We start from the raw sequence: 12,959 nt of genomic DNA on the forward strand, positions 1-12,959 counted from the left end.
AGAATAGAAGCTTTCGAAATGTGGTGCTACAGAAGAATGCTGAAGATTAGATGGGTAGATCACATAACTAATCAGGAGGTATTGAATAGAATTGGGGAGAAGAGGAGCTTGCGGCACAATTTGACAAGAAGAAGGGACCGGTTGGTAGAACATGTTCTGAGGCATCAAGGGATCACCAATTTAGCATTGGAGGGCAGCGTGGAGGGTAAAAATCGTAAAGGAGACAAAGAGATGAATACACTAAGCAGATTCAGAAGGATGTAGGTTGCAGTAGGTACTGGGAGATGAAGAAGCTTGAACAGGATAGAGTAGCATGGAGAGCTGTATCAAACCAGTCTCAGGACTGAAGACCACAACAACAACACATCTTTGTTGCGATTTTATCACAAGAGTCCTGTAACGTGAATATACTCTTGTTAGCGAGACTTCTTCGACAAGGGCCATGTTCCCGAAAAATATGGATTAACTTTATTCATGGAGTCTTTGTACTGTAGCTTGATGAGCAGACTTATTACATTCCTAGTTTCAGTGCGTTATGTTCGATGTGCAAAGAGCATGTTACTAAGGGGAGTAATGCGTTGTCATAAACGGATTATGACTGCTGACACGTGTCGCTAGAGACCAAGAACGAGCTCAGATTAGACATTTATCCGTAAGTTAACAAACTGCGGCCTTTTTGGATTTCTTAACGTTTACTGAGAGTGATTTAAGAAACCACCGATGATTTAAACTTCCAGTGCTCCCGAATATGAATACAGTGGTCACTTCTTGTGTAACAGTCTCTCATACATCCCCTACATATGTCGCAAGTATTATTTGTGACTAGACGCCGATTAGAATTTGCATGTCTTCTTTAAGGCATCTCAGCAATCGCTTCTCCTTTTGTCAAATCGTTTTGTTATTATACCATAGATTTGACGTATACGAGCTATGGTCATTGGGAAACTGCTTAGTCTCCCATTGGGGGTAGATACTGGTCAACTGTTGTTACTCTATTTTATTTGTTCTGGTGTGTTATGTCGTTTTATGTTGTGTTGGAATATTATTTGGATGAGATTTTGGTTTGTACTGTTGGCTTTTGCTACCAACTAAACTTGCAGTTTGCGTAATATGTTGAGTGACGAAATCTTGGTAAAGCACTGTTGTTGTTGTTGTTGTGGTCTTCAGTCCTGAGACTGGTTTGATGCAGCTCTCCAAAACGCTATTTAATTGCGAGTTGTTGAGTTTGTAAAGAATAGCCTTGTGATTGTAGGTTCGTTCGCCACGCCTCCAGCGTCTCTCAAAATGCACGTCAACGTAGATATCTGGAACTCTGCAGATATTTATGAGAATGTAATTGTAGAAGAATAATTAATTTCGAGTCTCCCCTACTAATCAGTTGAGACGAGCTCTCTTTTTTCTTCTGATACAATGCGATGTATTTCAAGATTACCTTAACGGGAACAATAGTCCATAGAAAATACTCAGAGCAATTAACATTCCAGATAACAACAAAAATTATACATAAATCAGAGACTATGGTATTGTTCATATCTCTTTGCAAGATTACAGCTTCTTTGATTCCTACATACATCGCACAGTGTCAAACAGTCATTTCAGTAATAAAATTGTTCATATGAAGTTGCGATATTACAATGGCCTTCCGGAGTTCAGCGGAGTGAGGCATAACAAAGGTAGTGTAATAAAAATTAGATTAATAGCCCATGGAGTATATTTCGGTTTGTATAGGCAATAAATAGTGCGTAACTCAGGGCATAACCAACAATTACGTCTTCACGAAATTACAGATTGAAGAGCCATGTAGAAATACCAGTTTCAATAGATTTTGACCTTAATCGCTGCACAAGGTTCGTACACATAATTATAAGAAAGTCATTGCACAGGGAAACAGTTCACAGAATTGTTCTCTGAAAACACTCTATCCGAATATCCTTAGAAAAGAGATAGTCCCACAGTCACTTCTGTTCTTGCACTTTGTAAGATACTTTATTATTATTATTTTCGATTATTCCCATTTAAGAGAGCGTTTGAACTTGAATTCCTTTATGATGATTGTTTATGTTTTTTCTGAGCTCAAATTTTCTTCATGTGTTCACTGTGCTATTTCTTTCACTCCGCTGTCTATTTGCATCATGGTCTCTTCTGTGTTGTGGTGTCAAATTTATGTTTTTTGATGATGTTCCTGAATTCAGTTCTATCTTCTGCATCGTTTACTGTTATGTGTGTTTGTCTGAGTTCCTCTCCAACATCTTTTATCCAATTTGTTTTTCCCCTGCCTGAGTTGATGACTTTAAGAATTCGCTTTGAAATACTATTTTCATTCATCCTGTGGATATGTCCGTAGAACTGCATTCTTCATTTCCTTATTGTATCCGTAATCTTGTCTGTGTATTTATATAATTCTGTTGTTGGTCTCTTCTTCGAGATTCCTTGCTCTGGTATCGGGCCAAAAAATTTCCTGAGGTTTTTCCTTTCTTGTTTCTCTATTTCTCTGATTTTAGTTTGGCCACCTATTTGAGTTGTTTCAGATGCATACAGTGCCTCCGGAAGTACGACAGTGTTGTAGTGCCTCAATTTTGCGTTAATGGATATGGACTTTTTGATATAATAGTTCCACGTGAGTTTATATGCTTTCTGTAGTTTTTTTTATTCTTTCCTCATTGGCCTTTAGGTTGATACCAGATGGCTGGATGATTTCTCCCAGGTACTTAAAATGTGGTACTTGTACGATTTTCCCATGGGTTGTCACAATAGGCAATTTGTCTTGTGGCACTCTTTCTATGTACTGGGTTTTCTCATATGAGATTTGCAGGCCAGTTCTTTGTGCAATTTCGTGTAACTTCTCTATGGAGTTTGTGGCTTCTTTTCTATTATTTGTGAGGATTGCAAGGTCATGCGCAAAAGCTAAACATTTCGAGATATTCCCCATAAATTTGTAACATTCTTTAATATAAGTAAGCTACAGTATATACATGATATGAATGCTTGCATGAGATACAGTCGTACCTTAGTATGTAAGTTTCATATCCATCTCCGCTGGCTCATCTCGTGGGGATGGCTTTCCTAAAACGAAAGAGAAAAAAGAGCAAAAAATACTCCCATAAGGATTCGAATAGATACCTCGTGAATGTGTATAGATTAGCAATGGGCAGACACCATTGATATTAATACTGTCGTCCATAAGTAAGTGTGTATGTCTGTGTGTGCGCTATGTAGGAATAAATCACCAGCATCCTTTTCACATACATTGAGAATTTATCACTAATCACTTAATACCAAATGAAATAACAAAATAACATGATATATTTCTTGCAATGCTGGTAGAAACATTTTAAATGAATACACATAGAGTTCAGACAACATAATACTTATATGTAAAAATTCGTCTCAACTAGTGAGTCCAATTGTTACTAAACACTAGTAACAAAACTTACGTTTAAGCTTTTACAAAAATTATTAGCCATTAATTACATCACAGCTTTTTATGTTGAGGTTCAGATCGATCGTGATGAGGGTACATTCCCTCGACTTCGTTATTATTCGGGTAACCTAATACATAGGCTCCAGGATTAGGTATGGAAATGATCCTATAAGATCCTGAGTACACAAGTGACCATTTCTTGTTCTTCCTTTTAAGCAATGATGCTTTTAGGTGGGTCTTTAGTAGTACATTTGTGCCTACTTAGTATGCCTGTGTTTTCTTCAATTGTTTTTCATTATAATTTCTCCCCTGTTGACCTTTTCGCTTCATTGTGGCTAATGCTCGATGAATCTTGGTTTCTAATAAATTTATTTACTTCACAAAACAGCATCTCAGTGAGGTTAGCTTCCAGGTGGAATCGGCAAATTAAAATCCCATTGACTTGTAAATACCTTCTCCATTTGTGTCGCATAATACTGGCTGCATTGTCATACAACAAAACCCGTGCCTTTCCAATACGCGGAATACAATCCGTCGTGAGTTAATGGATGATGGACTGCACAGTAGATGCCTTAGTGAATACATCGTAGAATCCAACAATGTATTTGACATTTTCTCTAACACGAGGCAGGGGTCCCGTTATATCCATGGTCACATAACGTAGTGGTTCTTCAATAATAATTGAATGTAATATTCCTCTGGTGTCGTAATTCGAAGATTTTGCCTTGTGACATACTTGACCCTTCTTGATCGTGCTTTGCACAATTATTCTTAGACTGGGAATGTGGAAACATCTTCCAGTCTTTTGTGAGCACCTATATACTCCAAAATGTACCCAAAAAACGTGTGTATGCCAATTAATTTCTGAACATAGTCTCATGGATGCTCTTTTGAGCATCTATGTGCTCCTCAATGTACCCAAACTACATGTGTATGCCACATTAATTTCTGAACGTAATCTCGCAGAATGCAAACACACCAGTTGTTTGATTGAGGATGTCTCCTGGGAAATAAGACGATGTAGCTCATTTGTCCTTAGTGAGTTACTGCCTGAACCATCTGAATGACACGGTCTCAATGAAGATCTGCTCATTGCAGTTGTGCCTACACATTCCAATATACACTCTTTGATTTTCGACATCCTTCATTAGCAAAACTTTAAATTCTGTTTTTGGTCCTCTATTTGCGAAACGTTGGTTAGTCCTTCTGGTAGTCTAGATTAGGTATCTGCAACAATGTTTTCTCTGCCATGGACATATATAATTACTGATAGTCAGATAATCTCCAGCACGTTTTAAAATCTTAACATGTTGCTCCCAAAAAGAAGTTGCAGTTAACATGTCATTCACAAATGGTGTGACCATATCGCATAGTTCAGGTCCTAAGACATTATCTAGTGCAACAATGAATGCACCCCAGCTCATATTAAGACCAAATGGTAGTATAGTAAATTGGTAAGTGTGTCCCGAGTAAAGGAAGGCAGTATACTTTCTTGACTCCAAGTCTAATGAAACTAGCCAAAACGAGTAACTTGAGCCTATTGTCAAAAAAAAAAAAATCTTGAGACCACGAAATTTTTGGATTAATTCCTCTATATTGGGAGGATGTGTTTCAACTGTAAAAATAATTTTATTTGTTTCCTTGGCATCCAGAACCGAGCAAAAACTCCCATCTGACTTGGGTACCATGTGTAATGGACAAAAATGATGACTATTGGATTGCTCAATAATGCCCCAGCCCAGCATTCGATTTATTTCTGGGTCAGTGGCAGGTGTTAGTGCCCAAGGAATGGCGTAATACCTGCAACAGTATATTTTATGAGGTCTCACATCTAATGACAGACGAATCCTCCTATAATGCCTGGTTTCTCTTGAAACACCATAGCATAATCCTGGAATAACTATTTTAATTCATGCTTTTGCTGTGGCATTGGGGCATTAGATTCAATTAATTTTGTGTTTATCTGCTCTAATATGCTTAGGCTACAATCGTTAGTCATTGAGTGGTGATCCTCCTGCTATTATCCTGAGTAATTAATTTTATCGTAATCCTTTGACAATAGCGTCCATGCAGTTCCTGCTTCTGTACCAGATAAACTGTCAGAGGTACTCTATCTATAGTTAACATGAACTTACTGGAGGCAATGTCTATTATTGCATTCGTCTCTCTCAGTAATTCGTGCCTCAAAATTAAGTCCACAACAAGATTAGTTACCACTAGACATGTGCAATCTGTGTCTCCATTACCAAAGTCCGTTAAATTGAACGAGAGCATCCTCCTACAGCACCAAGTATTTTGCAGTTTGCCATGGGTAAGGTCATTTACACTTGTGCCCATGTCTAAAATTGCTATAGCACTGAATCCAACAATGTTCACATTAACAGATGTTTGTGACATGCTTTCCAGTTTAATGTTGCAGGGTTTGTCACCATGCAGTAGTTCGTCCCTAATGTCAGCACTATGGTTGTACCTTATCATCTTAATATTACTGTCATAGCCCCATTTCCTAACTCTGACCAGCCATTCAGGGCTAAAGCTGGGCGTGTCTAGTTTTCCTGCCATCTGCGGTTTGGTGATGCTTGTTCATCCGCAACATCAATAATAATTGGTGATCGATTATTCCAATCATTACTAGTTCTAGTTTGATTTGGTGGAATATTACTATTCTGATTCCAGTGTGACGTTCCTGCATTCTGTTTATAACCGAGATTAAATCACATATCATGTTTCTTGTTCTTGTATTTTTATACATGGTTATTACCATTTTCATGTCTTTGATTATTGGCATTTTAAATCCTGTGTTGAGCGAACCTGTTTCTTGGTTTGTACCAGCAATAGCATGTTGCTGATAGATATTCGTATGTCCTTTACCACAACTATTTGACACGTTATGTCCATTACCACTGTTTTGTTTGGCTCTGATGTCTTCGATTAACATACACTCCTGGAAATAGAAATAAGAACACCGTGAATTCATTGTCCAAGGAAGGGGAAACTTTATTGACACATTCCTGGGGTCAGATACATCACATGATCACACTGACAGAACCACAGGCACATAGACAAAGGCAACAGAGCATGCACAATGTCGGCACTAGTACAGTGTATATCCACCTTTCGCAGCAATGCAGGCTGCTATTCTCCCATGGAGACGATCGTAGAGATGCTGGATGTAGTCCTGTGGAACGGCTTGCCATGCCATTTCCACCTGGCGCCTCAGTTGGACCAGCGTTCGTGCTGGACGTGCAGACCGCGTGAGACGACGCTTCATCTAGTCCCAAACATGCTCAATGGGGGACAGATCCAGAGATCTTGCTGGCCAGGGTAGTTGACTTACACCTTCTAGAGCACGTTGGGTGGCACGGGATACATGCGGACGTGCATTGTCCTGTTGGAACAGCAAGTTCCCTTGCCTGTCTAGGAATGGTAGAACGATGGGTTCGATGACGGTTTGGATGTACCGTGCACTATTCAGTGTCCCCTCGACGATCACCAGAGGTGTACGGCCAGTGTAGGAGTTCGCTCCCCACACCATGATGCCTGGTGTTGGCCCTGTGTGCCTCGGTCGTATGCAGTCCTGATTGTGGCGCTCACCTGCACGGCGCCAAACACGCATACGACCATCATTGGCACCAAGGCAGAAGCTACTCTCATCGCTCAAGACGACACGTCTCCATTCGTCCCTCCATTCACGCCTGTCGCGACACAACTGGAGGCGGGCTGCACGATGTTGGGGCATGAGCGGAAGACGGCCTAACGGTGTGCGGGACCGTAGCCCAGCTTCATGGAGACAGTTGCGAATGGTCCTCGCCGATACCCCAGGAGCAACAGTGTCCCTAATTTGCTGGGAAGTGGCGGTGCGGTCCCCTACGGCACTGCGTAGGATCCTACGGTCTTGGCGTGCATCCGTGCGTCGCTGCGGTCCGGTCCCAGGTCGACAGGCACGTGCACCTTCCGCCGACCACTGGCGACAACATCGATGTACTGTGGAGACCTCACGCCCCACGTGTTGAGCAATTCGGCGGTACCTCCACCCGGCCTCCCGCATGCCCACAATACGCCCTCGCTCAAAGTCCGTCAACTGCACATACGGTTCACGTCCACGCTGTCGCGGCATGCTACCAGTGTTAAAGACTGCGACGGAGCTCCGTATGCCACGGCAAACTGGCTGACACTGACGGCGGCGGTGCACAAATGCTGCACAGCTAGCGCCATTCGACGGCCAACACGCCGGTTCCTGGTGTGTCCGCTGTGCGGTGTGTGTGATCATTGCTTGTACAGCCCTCTCGCAGTGTTCGGAGCAAGTATGGTGGGTCTGACACACCGGTGTCAATGTGTTCTTTTTTCCATTTCCAGTAGTGTATTTACAGCATCCACTACAGTAAAAGAATGATCATAATTGGTATCACTGACACGCAATAATTCAATTTGTAGGGTCCAGTAGCAATTTTGGTTTCAATATTCTAATGAGGTCTTCGGCAGATACTAGTTTTGTCAAATACTTTGGTCAGTATTATACTATCATATTTCTTTGTCAAATTTAATATGTTCACCGCAAATGTAACCACTTGGAGCGCTGGCGTCGCCACAGCGATTTGACGTCCCTGCAGTGTGTTTGTAAACATGTCTCAAAAGTTGGTGTGTTCCTTCGACTTTTTCTTTAATTTTTTTTTAATAAACTTGCTTCGAGTAGGGTGGGGGTGAGCAAGGGGAACAGTGCATGCTATTAATTGTGTTGGTGGGCAGGTGGAATATGCTGCTGGTCACTTCATGTCCACAATCACATCTACAACCAACCACCTCCACATCTGGAAACATCAAAGCACCTTTTCAGCAAGCCAGAATAGAGGATGGGGTCACACTAAAATAAAAAATTCTTCCTTAGCTTTCCATTCTACTCTGTTTATTTTTGAACTCTGGATGCCACAAGTTAAAAAGCGCTTTATATGTTTCGCACTTTTTATTAATTTTGTTGTTGTTGTAGCACTGATTTCATTAATTTAAGTCATTCAAAAATAAAAATATTATTATTGCCCCTACAGTGTACTAAACAGTTATTTACCTTCACATATTCCCCCTCAGTGCTTAACAAATCGCTTCACACGTTTCTGGAATACTTTTTGTTAATGTGCAATGTGGTAGTCCAGTGCTGTGTTGTAAACTAGAGTACCTCTCTTCTATATCAAGAAATCCTAGCATCACACTTTGTCTGTCTTCTCCACTAATAGCATTACTCAAGAGAGTGTTTGTTTTGTAATATGAGGAACTACTTTACTCAGCAAATACTGAAATACACTCTCATACATTCGTAAGCAATTTATATATAAGACTTGACACCCTCCACTAGCTGCTCTCTTAGAAAATTTTGCTGAATGTTTTTACTATCTCGACGTAATACCTATGGCTTCATCCAAGTATGTTTCTTTCTTTTTGCGCCGCTTTTCTTCCAAATACACAAACAGTGCAATTGTGCTACTAGCATCTGCATCGCATAACAACAAGTTGTTGTCAGCCATCTTGATATTTGATGAAAAATGTGACGACAGTGTAATACCCCTTTTTAGCGCCACGTCAAAGATCGTTGTCAAAGAAATTTTACGAATGTCTGATCATATTTCTTTGTCAAAGAAATATGATAGTGTAATACCTGCCTTAGTCTTTTTACGCTGCATTTCAAAGTATCGGCACAGAGTACCTAAACGTTAATTGTAAGCTTCGGACTTGTATATCTGCCTACGAATCCTCTCTTGTATCGCAGAAGACCAGTATTTTGTAATGAATGAATATTCAAACTCACCATACGTACTGCAGGCTTCTGCTTCTTTAACTGCACATAGAGCTCCATCTCCTAAAATAAGGCCAGTCACATAATTAATCTTCTGGTTTTCCGTCGATATTCTAGGTAAAACTCCGTTAAATTATCTGTTAAAACCAATTGGATTTACAATCTTCTTTTTCGGATTATAAAATGGAAACTGCCTGTACTTAATTAATTTCTCCTCCATATGTGACGCAGCATATTTTCTAACCTGATTTGTCATTACATTCGCATGTGATAAAATTTGTGTGAGGATCTGTTCATTATTTCTAAAAGTTTGCTGTGTGCTGGATTAGATCTTTCGTTCACAGATTCATTGTCCGCGCAAACTGAATAATTATCCTGACAAGCGTGACGTAAATCATCTACTTGCTTACTCAGAGCACCTTCGACCTGCTGGCAAAATTCTATCAGACTCCTGATTGGCTAAATCTCTGTCTGGCATGACATCTTTTACAACAGACTGAATCTTTTGTTCGACAATTTTAGTCAGCTGTGTGTCTTGCTCACCGAACAGCTGCTGGAAAAAAATGTATAAATTGTTCCGTTTGTTGCGTGAGTTATTTCACGCTGACCCCAAGCCACATTATCTACTGATTGTTGTGCTCAGCAACAGCATTTGACGGCTCATCTTGGCCTAATTTCACAATTTCAAATTCCGATTTTAAAGTATTAAATGCGTCTGGCACTTACTCATGCTGATCTCGGAAATGACCAAATTCAGTGGCTAAACCCTTTTGTACCTTAGAAATCTGTTGAATTGCACTGTTGAGTATAGTTTGCGACTCTACTACTTGATTCTGCAATGCAGTTTTAGCAGCCTGCAATTCAGTTTTTAATTCAGTCTGATGGTTTTGAAATTGTGTTTGAAATTAAGTTTTTAGCGCTGTATGGCCAATCTGATTGGATTGATTTGTGGGAGGAGACCAAACTGCGAGGGCATTGGTCTCATCGGATTAGGGAAGGATGGGGAAGAAAGTCGGCCGTGCGCTTTCGAAGGAGCCATCCCGGCATTTGCCTGAAGCGATTTGGTGAAATCACGGAAAACATAAATCAGGATGACCGGACTCGGAACCGTCGTCCTCCCGAATGTGAGTCCAGTGTGCTAACCACTGCGCCACCTCGCTCGGTTGTGACTATTTTGAAATTCAGTTCTTAGCGCTGTTTGACTAATTTGAAATTCTGCTTTGAGTTACGTTTTTAATTTTGTTAACAGTTGTTCAATATGCGCTGTCACGTAATCGGATAGGCAGCCTCTTGCACATTCGCCTGCGGAACATTTTGTTCGTTCTGTTTTGCCATTTTAGCTAGCTGACTTGTTGTGACAAATAAATTATTAATATCTTACACAAATCTTGTGACACACGCCCTTAGGAGCTCAGTTCGTCAGCGCACCTGACGATGGCGACATGTCTGACCACCGAAGTATTGTACCCGTTGGAAACTATGGACCGGCAGTACACCCGTAGACTTTTCGAACATTCTATATTGATTAAATTAATTGCAAATGGGTCCTCACAATACTATGCTGCAAAAACGTGCACCGAGCGAGGTGGCGCAGTGGTTAGCAAACTAACTCGCATTCGGGAGGAGGACGGTTCAAACCTGTGTCTGGCCATCCTGATTTAGGTTTTCCGTGAATTCCCTAAATCGTTTCAGGGAAATGCAGGGATGGTTCCTGTGAAAAGGCACGGCCGATTTCCTTCCTCATCCTTTCCTAATGCGATGGGACCGATGACCTCGTTGTTTGGTCCCCTTCCCCAAATCAACCAACCAAAAACGTGCTTGCCTGTTACGCAATAGCGCACCAGAAACTAATATCGCTTACGTAGCGATAAAGTCGCACAAATAGTTGACACAAATAAACTTTGGTACTAACTACGCCTAATTTACAAAAATGAAGGTTCCTCTCTACCTAATTATTCATTACAGCACTCGCAGAAAAATTAGGTAGTGGTGGTAAGTTCCTATGGGACCAAACTGCTGAGGTCATAGGTCCCTAGGCTTACACACTACTTAATCTAACTTAAACTAACTTACGCTAATGACAACACACATACACCCATGGCCGAGGGACACCAACCTCCGACGAAGGGGTGGGGTGGGGTGGAGGGGAGCCAAGCCACCGCTGCAAGGCATCTTAAACAGCGCGGCTGCTCGCTGAAAAGTCAGCAGAGATAGAGACGAAAATGTACACCTACTTTTCGTAGACTGCTGTTAAGTGGACTGCTGTTAAAATTCTTTACTCTCCAGCGTTCTATTATGTACTCCTCTCCGTCAATAGTACTTCAGCAATAGAACATGAAAAAGAAATTCATTATTAGTTCCTCATAACAGTAGTACATACAAAATTTGTAAAATACAATACGTTATAGTGCTCGTGTTTCTGTGAAGACTCAAGCTGTGTCCTGTCACGGCCGTCAACTGTTGTATTGTTTTATTTCTTGCGGTGTTTTATGTAGCGCTGGAACATTATTAGGACGAGAGTTTGGTCTGTATTGTTGGCTTTCAGGTGATGTACTGCTAACTACACTCGTAGTTTTCGTAATATGTTGAGTGATGAAATCTTGGTAAAGCGCTGTTAACGCTATGTATTGCAAGTTCTTGAGTCTGTAAGGAATCGCCGTGTGATTGTAGGTTTGTTCGCCACGTCTCCAGCGTCTCTCCAAGTGCACGTCAACGTAGATCTCTGGAACACTCTAGATACCGATATTTATGAGAACGCAATTGTAGAAGAATAATCAATTTGGAGTCTCGCCAATTAATCAGTTGAGATGAGCACTTTACGATATATCTATAGACCTGTAATAGTTTCAAGATAATCTTAACAAGAACAATAGTCCGAAGAACAATGGTGGAAATTATTAACATTCCAGGTAACAAAGAAAATTATACAGAAATCAGAGACACTAGTGTTGTTCATAATCTCTCTGCAAGATTATAACGTCTTTGATTCCTACATAAATCGCACAATGTCAAAGAGTTATTTCACTAATAAAATTTTTCATACTGACTTGTAGCATTACACCATGAGCGTTAATCTATGTAATCCGGCAGTCAATTCCACAGTAACACATCAAATTTTATTCAGATTCGATGTCGCAACGTGAAGAAAATTATTATTTGTTTCTTAAACTACTACTAACTTATTTGGATCAGTGGCTTGATGAGATTGATCTGAAATTTTAATTATTCATCATACAGATATTAGGCACCTAGTTTCTGTATGTAATAATGTTCTTTCTTTCATCCAGCAGTGTATTCACAGAATTCATTGACGATACCAAACTAAAACGAAAGTGTGTCTCTTTCTTACTTGAACGAGTTACAAGAGGATTGAAACTCGTTGGAGAAAGGACGTTAACAAAAGGCATTTCTGTTGGGACTCTTTCTACCATCCACCTTGCTGTCCTGACCTTGAACGTAACGACTATTATCTTTCCTCGTTCTTAAAAAAAGTAGTAGACAACAGTTGGGAGATGACGCGATATTCAAGACCGACATTGTCAACAGTCAGAGAACTTCAGTGCAGAGACATTGAAGAAGATAGCAAAACGTTAGGAACAGTACTTATGGGTCAATCGTTACTACGTGGAAAAGTGAAGGTTTGTAGGAAACTATAACCGACATTAAAGGCTTGATCTAACGAATACATTTTGAATGACCTAACAGACCATACTTTTTGAATGCTGCTCGTATAGACCACTTGAGTAGCCTGGG

The 12,959-nt window shown here is 40.6% G+C and overlaps 1 protein-coding gene across 1 annotated transcript in view; it reads left to right on the forward strand.

The window, feature by feature from the left end:
- The first annotated feature begins 1,526 nt into the window (after positions 1-1,526).
- The window catches only part of LOC126269651 (synaptic vesicle glycoprotein 2A-like), a 159,362-nt gene continuing 147,929 nt past the window's right edge, over positions 1,527-12,959 (forward strand). The window contains exon 1 of the mRNA XM_049974008.1: positions 1,527-1,673. The gene's annotated coding sequence lies outside the window, so the exon portion shown is untranslated. The remainder of the gene's footprint in view (positions 1,674-12,959) is intronic.

This window comes from Schistocerca gregaria, chromosome 1 (genome assembly GCF_023897955.1).
Source record: "Schistocerca gregaria isolate iqSchGreg1 chromosome 1, iqSchGreg1.2, whole genome shotgun sequence".
NCBI lineage: Eukaryota > Metazoa > Arthropoda > Insecta > Orthoptera > Acrididae > Schistocerca > Schistocerca gregaria.